General features: G+C 45.2%; 1 pseudogene across 1 annotated transcript; it reads right to left on the reverse strand.

Annotated features, from left to right (window-relative positions):
• Positions 1-533: 533 nt before the first annotated feature.
• LOC307024132 (tubulin alpha-1C chain-like) lies at positions 534-2,467 on the reverse strand (annotated as a pseudogene). The gene is made up of 3 exons (XR_013810592.1): positions 2,245-2,467; positions 1,993-2,145; positions 534-1,508 (listed from the first exon to the last, which is right to left on the reverse strand). The product of XR_013810592.1 is annotated as a tubulin alpha-1C chain-like (transcript).
• Between the last annotated feature and the right edge of the window lie 8,299 nt (positions 2,468-10,766).

The following is a 10,766-nucleotide window of genomic DNA, read 5'->3' on the forward strand; positions in this document are numbered from 1 at the left end:
TGTGAAAACACTCATCTCCTGAAAACACTATTTATCCTTTTTCAATGTTGCTTTACATGGTTCCTAATGTCCACCTCACTACTATCCCTCCCTTGGGCCAGAGTGAATACAACACCCTATTTTAGATCAGGCCGGGGTTAGGGCTCTGTTCTTCTCACGTAAAGCACAAATCCAATCTTAAATAAGTAAATGTAAGATATGCAAATGTTACTCTTGAATCATCTGATGTTGGGAAATAATTTAGTGATTAACCTAGCATTTAACTAGATTGCCATGCCTGTCTGCAGAGAAAATATATATACATGTTAAACACCACTGCCTCCAAGTGACTGAATTGAGCAATAGCATCTCTGTGAAAACATTTTTGATTGAACTGAGCAAGCGAACACATACAACCCATCTAGGCAGATAGGTAATGTTTAACAGTGTATTTATTGACGAGAGGAAAGCATAGGTTCAGTCAATTAACAACTTTATTTTATTGACATTAATAAAACAGCATTAGAGATCAATAAAGCGGAATGTTTGCCTTTCTAATACTCCTCTCCTTCCTCATCATCTCCCAGGCCATCAGCTCTAACCTCTCCGTAATCTTTCTCCAGAGCGGCCATGTCCTCTCTGGCCTCAGAGAACTCTCCCTCCTCCATACCCTCACCCACATACCAGTGCACAAAGGCACGCTTAGCGTACATCAGATCAAACTTGTGGTCAAGCCGAGCCCAGGCCTCTGCAATAGCAGTGGTGTTGCTCAGCATGCACAAAGCCCTCAGGACCTTGGCCAGGTCTCCACCATGAACTACAGTGGGCGGCTCGTAGTTGATGCCCACCTTGAAACCAGTCGGGCACCAGTCCACAAACTGGATGGAGCGCTTGGTTTTGATGGTGGAAATGGCAGCGTTCACATCTTTGGGAACGACATCACTACGATACAAAAGGCAGCAGGCCATGTATTTACAGTGGCGTGGGTCGCATTTCACCATCTGATTGGCTGGCTCGAAACAGGAATTAGTGATTTCTGCCACCGAGAGCTGCTCATGGTACGCTTTTTCTGTGGAGATGACAGGGGCATAGGTGGCCAGAGGGAAGTGGATACGGGGATAGGGCACCAAGTTGGTCTGGAACTCTGTCAAATCAACATTGAGGGCACCATCAAAACGAAGGGAGGCAGTGATGGAGGACACAATTTGACTCATTAACCTGTTCAGGTTGGTGTAAGAGAGACGCTCGATATCAAGGTTCCTACGGCAGATATCATAAATAGCCTCATTATCAACCATGAAAGCACAGTCAGAGTGCTCCAGGGTGGTGTGGGTGGTCAGGATGGCGTTGTAGGGCTCCACCACAGCGGTGGACACCTGGGGAGCTGGGTAGACGGAGAACTCCAGTTTGGACTTCTTGTCTTAGTCGACGGACAGACGCTCCGTCAGCAGGGAGGTGAAGCCAGAGCCGGTGCACCCTCCGAAGCTGTGGAACACCAGGAAACCCTGAAGACCGGTGCACTGGTCAGACTGAAACAAAGAGAAAAATCAAATAATAAATGTATTTATATAATACAAAGACAGCAGTGCCAAGGGTTCACAGCTAATGATAAAAAAGCGTATTAGTGCACAGCATGTAAACATATAGATTAAATGAAAACAGATCAGAGATAAGAGGGTGCCATACCATGGAGGGCTTTGAATGTGATCAGGAGGATCTTAAACTGAATTCTGCAGGGTGGAGGAAGGCGATGCAAGTGGGCCAGAATCTGGGAAATATGCTCACTTTGAAAGAGTGATACGAGATTGTTATGTCTTGTGTTTGTTTAAAACACTGTACAGCTCTACATTTTCAAACTTCACATATTTATTATGATACTTGGCTTTTGCAATACTTATTTTTGCCATTCACCACAATATGATGATTGTATGTGAAAACCTACTTAGCAATAAACTGATTAATTTCCATTTAATACTCTTCAGCAAAATTGACTTCTGTTCTAAATGTAATGACCAGCTTTCGGATTCTGTCCATCACTGTGTCAATGAGCTCCTTGCCGATGGTGTAGTGTCCTCGGGCGGGCGTAGTTGTTGGCAGCATCCTCCTTGCCAGTGATCAGCTGCTCAGGGTGGAATAGCTGGCGGTAAGTCCCAGTGCGCACTTCATCTAAGGGTAATGAGCATTAGATTATTGAAGGTTTTGAATGGCAGAGGGGGGGAAAGGCTTTTATTTTACTTTTATCATTTATAATTAATGAGAATTAACCGATTACAGTGGGCTGCAGGTCAACAAACACAACTCTGGGGACGTGCTTTCCAGCTCCAGTCTCCATGAAGAAGGTGTTGACGGAATCGTCCCCTCCTCCTCCTGAGATGTTCTGGTCACCAAGCTTCCTGCCGTCCGGTTGGATTCCATGCTCCAGACAGTAAAGCTCCCAGCAGGAATTGCCAATCTGCACACCAGCCTGACCAACGTGGATTGAGAGGCACTCACGCTGTAAAAGGAAAATAAGATTGTAAAGAAAATAACATAAAAAAGGAAGCCAGTTGGCTGATTTTTGTGCAAAAACAGTGTAACATACATACATACATACATTCTAGGGGCATATCACCACATGTGGGAGGACTAGAGAGAAAGACTATTTTAATAAGAACCAAACATCATATCATGATTTAAGTCACCTGACGCACACATTTGTCATCTGAACAGAACGACAGTTATAATTCAAAACAAAAAGAGGCTAAATACTAGGCTTGTTTGAGACGCGTTGCGGCTCGCCTCGAAAGTAGACGAGAATAGCCGATAGCAGCCGGGGGAGGTCTCAAAAAGCTCGCCTGAAGTCGGACAGCTCCGAGTCGGCTTCTTCTTCTTCTTCGTCTTCTGCTGCTTCGCCTTCTTCTCTCTGTTTTTTGGCGGATTGCAAACCACTTTAAGGTGCATACCGCCACCTCCGGAGTCGGCTTGACTCGGTTTGCATTTATAAAGAATGCACACATGTGTTTAATCGTTAATGTCAGATATGTACTAAGTAAATACATTTGTTCCTGCTCAAGATTAGATTCAACTTTATTGTTATTGCACATATTACAGGTACTGAGACAACGAAATGCAGTTTAGCTTCCAACCAGGAGTGCAACAAGCAGTAAAGTGAAAAGTAATGCACACAATCCACAGGATAAAATATAGAATGAATTGAATGATTAATAAACAGTGAGGGGTATGAATACACTAGATATACACAGCAGCCTGTGAGCAGTATGAACAGTGTGTATGAATATGCTAAGATATATAAAGTATGAAAACGGTAAGCAGTGCATTGATTGATTGATTGAAAAGTGTATTAACAGCTTGTATATTGGGTACAGTACAGTACAGCTCAAAACATACAATTGTTAAGGGGATGCAGACCAGAGAAAGACTTTCGTCTTGTTTACATCAGGGTCCCCCATTTCCAATTCATCATATCATTTAAGACATACAAGACATATTTGACATACAGATGGCTTATTTACAATTTACATACAGGTGTTTTTTTACATACAGATGGCTTACTTACAAATTTCATTTTAGATTTCGTTCTAATACATCCTAACCGGACATTTAAGACATACCAAGTCTACAGATATACAGTTAGTAACAGAGTCTAAAATGCGAGTATATACATAGATGGGGGGGGAAGCTGTCCATTGTACGACAGGTTGAGATTTGTACCATTACCGGAGCCAGTTTTGCAATGCTCTCCCCCGAAGGTGCTCTTTAAGAGAGGTTTTGAAGGTAAGTATAGTTTTACTTTCCTTTACAGTAGTGGGAAGAGCGTTCCACCTTGATGTGGCATAATTGCGAAACGTGTATTCCCCTTTTTTTGTGCCAAATCTGGGTTTTACATGATTTGTGGAGCTCCCTCTGGTGTTATGATCATGATATTCCTTGACCTTTGGGAAGAATTTTGACATGTACATGGGTACCATAGAGGTGTATTGGATCTTGTAGACCAGGCCCATTGCAAGTAGCTGTACTCTGTCGTCTACTCTAGGCCATCCTAGGTTGTCAAAGTGGGCAGAGGTGAGGTGGGTTCTAGAGGAAAGGTCAAGCAGTAGTCTGACCAGTTTATTTTGTGATGTTTGAAGTTTTATTTTTAGCGCCTTGGAGGTGCTATGGTACCATGACGTGCAAGCATAGTCATAGTACCCTCGAATGAGTGCTCCTGCCAGAGTTTTCAGGGTGTTTTTGTTTACCAGAGAGGAGATCCGGTATAGGAATCTAGTTCTTTGATTGACTTTTTTTATTACATTGGATGCCATTTTGTCACAGGAGAGGTTTGCCTCAAGAATAGATCCTAGGTATGTAATTTCCTTCTTACTTGTGACAATAATGTCACCCACTGCAACTGAGAAGTCGTCGGATTTGCTGAGATTATGTTTCGAACCGAAGAGAATGGACTCTGTTTTACTCAGGTGTAATGATAATTTATTATCGGCGAGCCAGGTGCAGATTCTGCCGAGCTCGGAGCTGAGGGTTTTTTCAACCTGCAATCTGCTCCTGTCAGAGACCAGCAGGGCTGAGTCGTCCGCGAACAGGACCAAGTTGCAGTCACATGCTGATGACATGTCATTTGCATAAATTAGGAACAGTAACGGACCTAATATGCTTCCTTGTGGAACACCACAGCTCACTGGGAGGGGGGGGGACAGAGTACCGTTTACCTCCACCATCTGTTCTCTCCCCTCCAGGTAGGATTGCATCCAGCTCACCGATAGTTTATCAAAACCAATTGCTTTTAGCTTGTCAATCAGAATTGGGGGATTGACAGTGTCGAAAGCCTTTTGCAGGTCCAGCATCACCATGCCGCAGTATTTGCCCTCATCCACCTCTTGTTTGATGTGGTCGTTTAAATAAAGAAGGCATGTGTCAGTGGAGTGGGATGTTCTAAAGCCAGATTGAAATTCATAGATTAGTTTCTTGTCCGCGAGGTACTTTTCGACCTGTTCATATACTATTTTTTCCATGACTTTCGAGATGGAGGTAAGTATAGAAACAGGGCGGTAGTTGCCTGGGTCCAATTTGCTGCCCTTTTTGTGCAGGGGGGTTACTCTTGCAATTTTGAAGTCTTTGGGTACTTTTCCCTGTTTTATGGAGAGGTTAATTATGTGAGCTATGACTGGTGAGATGGCGGTTGCTGTGTCTCTGAGGAATTTGGAGGGGATATTGTCGTGGCCAGTGGCCTTGTTAGGTTGGAGGGCGCTCAGTTTAATGAGTACCTCTGCTGATGTTACCCTTGCTAGACTGAAATCATCTTTACGTACCCCTAGGTTTTTGTAGTAGGTCATGATGTGATCTACTCCAAAAAGCCCTGAGTGCATTATACTACATGCAAGTATAGTATAACATATATAGATATTAATTTCATGATGATAAACATTGTGGAACAATGATGAAAAATGTGAATGGAAGTGGCGACGTAAAACTGACACAAAAAAACAACAAACTTTTGCCGAGCCAATGGAGAGCTTCATCAGCAGCACGGGGTAAAAACCACCAATGAGAGCTCAGCTCGAGATACCAGCGAGTCGTTTCCCATCAAGCATTTCGCCTCCGCAGCCTGTGGAGAGGAACTGCGGCGCCTCGCCGCGCCTCGCTCTCAAGGCTGCGGGCGTCTTTGTCCCGCGAGATTTCAACGTCTCATGTGAGCGAGCCTCCAGAGCAAGTCGGACAAAATGACTAACCATCATGCAACGCACGAGCAAGACGTTGATCGAAATTGCGCAGGTCTGCGCAGGTCTCGCTTGTCTCAAACAAGCCTACTGTTTATGCGTCACTGCAAGAGAACCGAAAATGACCGAAAGAACGAGATCGCGGGTACAAGCGGCCGAGATGGGTTTTCTCCGCAGGGTGGCTGGTGTCTCCCTTAGGGATAAGGTGAGAAGTTCGGTCATCCGGGAGGGACTCGGAGTTGAACCGCTCCTCCTTCGCGTCGAAAGGAGCCAGTTGAGGTGGTTCGGGCACCTAGTTAGGATGCCACCTGGGCGCCTCCCTAGGGAGGTGTTCCAGGCACGTCCAGCTGGGAAGAGACCAAGGGGTAGACCTAGAACCAGATGGAGGGATTATATCTCTTCTCTGGCCTGGGAGCGCCTTGGGATCCCCCAGTCAGAGCTGGTTGATGTGGCCAGGGAAAAGAAAGTTTGGGGCTCTCTGCTGGAACTGCTACCTCCGCGACCCGACCACGGATAAGCGGGAGAAGATGGATGGATGGATGGATGCAAGAGAACCGCAGTGACGAGTCCTAAAACCCAGAAGTCAGTTAGCATTTTTAACGCTTCGGGTTCCTTCGACAAAAAGCAATGCAATTTCTCCATAGGATTATGGAAAATAGCTCGAAATAAGGTCTGTGTTTGACACAAATTGGAGACAGATCACGTTTTGTTCTACGACATTACATCCATCAGCAGCGACCCCACTGGTGATATTTGAAGAGTTTACTTGTCTGAAAAACGATGGTTGTTAACATGTGGCTGAATAAGACTATAGAAGTTGTCGAGGCCGTTTTACGTCATTACACCGAACACGTAAACACTCCCGCTAAGTTTGTTTGCCCTGTTCTGCTTGAAAGCAAATACCTGCGCTCTTGCAAACTGTTAAAACAAAAGCTTCAACGTGTACAATTTTGAATCTGTATTTTTGGATATGGATCTTAAGTCGGCGTGACGTTGAAGCAGCGACCCTGCTGTAGTTCGTTTATAGCATAACGTTAGCATTTTGCTTCTGGCGACTAGATTTATGATTCGAAAATTATAAAAGTAGGGTAGACATGTGGATATTATCCGGCTGAACAAAATGTGATCCGTTTCTTATGTGTGTCAACCACAGACCTTATTTCGAGCTATTTTCCAAAATCCTATGGAGAAATTGCATTGCATTTTTGTTGAAGGAACCGGAAGGAGTTTACTTCCGGGTTTTAGGACACGTCACTGCGGTTCCGAAAGCACACGCAGTTGTTGGCAGACAGGTGGCACGATTGGAGTCGGACATGAATGTGGGCCATTGTTAAGAGAGGACTATGCATTTACATTTTCTGCAACTGTCTCACACGGATTGCGCCACTGCCACACCCCTTTAGGAGACTAATGGCGTGGCAGGCCAGAAAGTAACACATAATAAATGATCTAATTCGACCTAAATAAAGTAAAAATTGGAACCATGTCTGTAATCTCTCTAATGTGAAGACATTAGAGAAAACACGTCGGTTTGCTATCCTGGCTCCAAAAAGGTGGAATGAGCTCCCCATTGACATCAGGACAGCAGAAAGCCTCACATCTTCCGGCGCAGACTGAAAACTCACCTCTTTCAACTCCACTTTGAGCGATAGAATTACTAACAAAGCACTTGTATACTAATAAAAAAGGACTGGCTTATCTGAAGCCAGTTGAGTAGCACTTGAAATGTTTTGGCTCTATAAAACCTGATGTAGGGTGAATTGCTCTAATGTGGGACATTTTTTGCATTTCAGACTTCAATCAAAATCCAGTAGCCTACCAATCTGAAATCCCCAGGATGTGTCCTAATCAAACCAAAAGAGAAAATGCAGTTATTACACTCGTAAAAGAAATGGTAGACATATCAGTACTCTTAGTGCCAAGTTGTCTCAGACAATCTGCATTTCCTAATGTGGGACAGTTCTGTGCAAAATGTGGGACACTGAAAAGTCTATGTTAAAAAGCCTCAGTCAACTTAATTCATGTAATAAAAACATCTCAGGTCAGTAACACTCAAAGCTAGATGTGCAATACCATGTTCAGCGATGTTACTATTTGTAATGTTAGTGCAACAGAAGATGTTTTTCTTTAAATTGAAGTTAAATCCATCAATCTGGGGCACTTTGAGGACAAAATTAAGAGATGTATGCATACAGCTCTCAACACTCATATGAAACAGAACTGTATATATATTTCAATAAATCAAAAACCATTAGAATATTCTCACAAGCAATAACACATATTTGATAAACTCCTCTTATCTTTATCTGCATTCTTTCTTTTTTTATTTATGCATATTCAAGTAATCACTCTCCTTTTAAACTGTTTTTTTTTTTACTGACCTGTAGTACATATTGGAATGATTTCTTAACTTAGGCTATTTTTTTACAATGTGTGTTGGTAGGATTTATTCAATGACTATGAATATTTGGGCTTAAATTAATTGCCATCTTTTAAACTCAGACATGAATCCCTAACATTATCCCTGACTTTGTCATACCATTTTAACAGAGATGCAGCCACCCCCAATTATTGAATATAATTTGCCCTTCACCTTAAATATCTAAAATAATGCATAAGAAGACTAAAACCCTGTAAATAACCATTGCTCTTGCACAATCCATACCCCTTTTAGACGTGTCCCACATTAGGCAAATCATACTGTCCCACTTTGCGAAACATGTTTCCTGAAGTGGGACGATGGAACATTTGATTGAAATAAAAAATATATATTTACACCATATTATAATATGTTCTGATTAACAAACATATCATAAACACATCCTGATAAAAACTTGCAAGATTGTTTTATTTATACGAAATTTTAAACCTTAACATTACATTTGTCAAAACACTATGTCACTGACCTTTGGGTAGTCTTCACACAGGGTACTTACTGTTTGAAGGTTTTTCCATCCTCATCTGTGATTGGACATTTGAGAAGTCATGTGATTTTGATCGCATGACATCACAGCTTGTGTTTACCCATAGTTTCATTGACTCATTTGTTTGCGGAAGACCTATACCCATTTGAGCTAAGGTGTCCCACATTAGGGCAACTCACCCTACCTATATGATTCTGTTTTCTTCTAGTTTGTATCTTCTTGGTTGAATGCCCTCCAGGATCCTTGCGAGAGTAAAAAGCTGATCCGTCGTTCCACGACCAGGACGGAATCCGCATTGTTCCTTCTCAATCTGAGGTTCGACAATCGGCCTGACCCTCCTTTCGAGTACCTTAGAGTAAACTTTCCCGGGGAGGCTGAGTAGTGTGATGCCTCTGTAATTGGCACACACCCTCTGATCCCCCTTTTTAAAAAGGGGAACCACCACCCCGGTCTGCCACTCCTTCGGTACTGTTTCCGACTTCCACGCAACGTTGATGAGACGTGTCAACCATGACAGTCCCTCAACACCCAGAGCCTTCAGTGTTTCTGGGCGGATCTCATCCACCCCCTGGGCTTTGCCACTGAGAAGTTGTTTGACGACCTCAGTGACCTCCCCCCGGGAGATTGGTGTCGATCCCCCGTCATACTCCAGCTCTGCCTCTAACATAGAGGGCGGAGTTGTCGGGTTCAGGAGTTCCTCAAAGTGCTCCTTCCAACGCCCTGACACTCCATCAGTTGAGGTCAACAACATCCCATCCTTACTGTACACAGCTTGGATGGTTCCCTGCTTCCCCCTCCTGAGGTGTCGGACAGTTTTCCAGAACAACTTTGGTGCCGCCCGAAAGTCCTTTTCCATGTCTTCTCCGAACTTCTCCCACACCCGCTGCTTTGCCTCGGCCACGGCTGAGGCTGCTGCACTTCGGGCCTGTCGGTACCTGGCAACTGCCTCGGGAGTCCCCCGGGATAACAAATCCCTGAAGGCCTCCTTCTTCAGTCAGACGGCTTCCCTGACCACCGGTGTCCACCAGGAGGTTCGAGGGTTACCGCCCCTTGAGGCACCTAGGACCTTGAGACCACAGCTCCCCGCCGCGGCTTCGGCAATGAGGCTTTGAACACCGACCACTCTGGTTCAATGTCCCCAACCTCCACAGGAATGCCCGAAAAGCTCCGCCGGAGGTGTGAGTTGAAGGCCTCCTGAACTTGGGCCTCCTCCAGACGTTCCTAGTTCACCCGAACTACACGTTTGGGCTTACCAGATCTATCCAGAGGCTTCCTCCGCCACTCGACCCAACTCACCACCAGATGGTGATCAGTTGACAACTCCGCCCCTCTCTTTACCCGAGTGTCCAAAACATACGGCCTCAGGTCCGATGATACGATAACGAAATCGATCATGGACCTTCTGCCTAGGGTGCTCTGGTACCACGTACACTTATGAGCATCCTTATGTTCGAACATGGTGTTTGTTATGGCCAATCCATGACTAGCACAGAAGTCCAGTAACAAACCACCACTCCGGTTCAGATCAGGGGGGCCGTTCCTCCCAATCACTCCCCTCCAAGTGTCTCCATCATTGCCCACATGTGCTTTGAAGTCTCCCAGCATGATTAAAGAGTCCCCTTCAGGAGCCCCATACAGGACTCTTTCCAGGGTCTCCAAGAAGGCTGTATACTCTGAACTGCTGTCGGGTGCATAAGCACACACAACAGTCAGACTATTCCCGCCCATAACCCGCAGGCGTAGGGAGGGTAGACTCCAACAACGACTGGGGTAGACTCCAACAACGAAGCACCCAACCGGGGACTTGTGAGTATCCCCACACCCGCCCGGCGCCTCACACGTTGAGCAACTCCGAAGAAGAATAGAGTCCAACCCCTATCCAGAAGCAAGGTTCCAGAGCCGACGCTGTGCGTAGAGGTGAGCCCAACCAGATCCAACTGGTAACGCTCCACCTCCCGCACAAGCTCCGACTCCTTCCCCCCCAGAGAGGTGACGTTCCACGTCCCCAAAGCCAGCTTCTGTCGCCCGGGTCTGGTCCGTCGAGACCCTCTGCCTTCACTGCCACCCTTCTGGCAGCGCACCCGACCCCATCGCTGTTTCCCGTAGGTGGTAGAAGCGGAGGTGTTGCCCACGTCGCCTTTTCGGGCTGTGC

The sequence above is a fragment of the Notothenia rossii genome, assembly GCF_949606895.1.
Source record: "Notothenia rossii genome assembly, chromosome: 11".
Classification (NCBI taxonomy): Eukaryota; Metazoa; Chordata; class Actinopteri; order Perciformes; family Nototheniidae; genus Notothenia; species Notothenia rossii.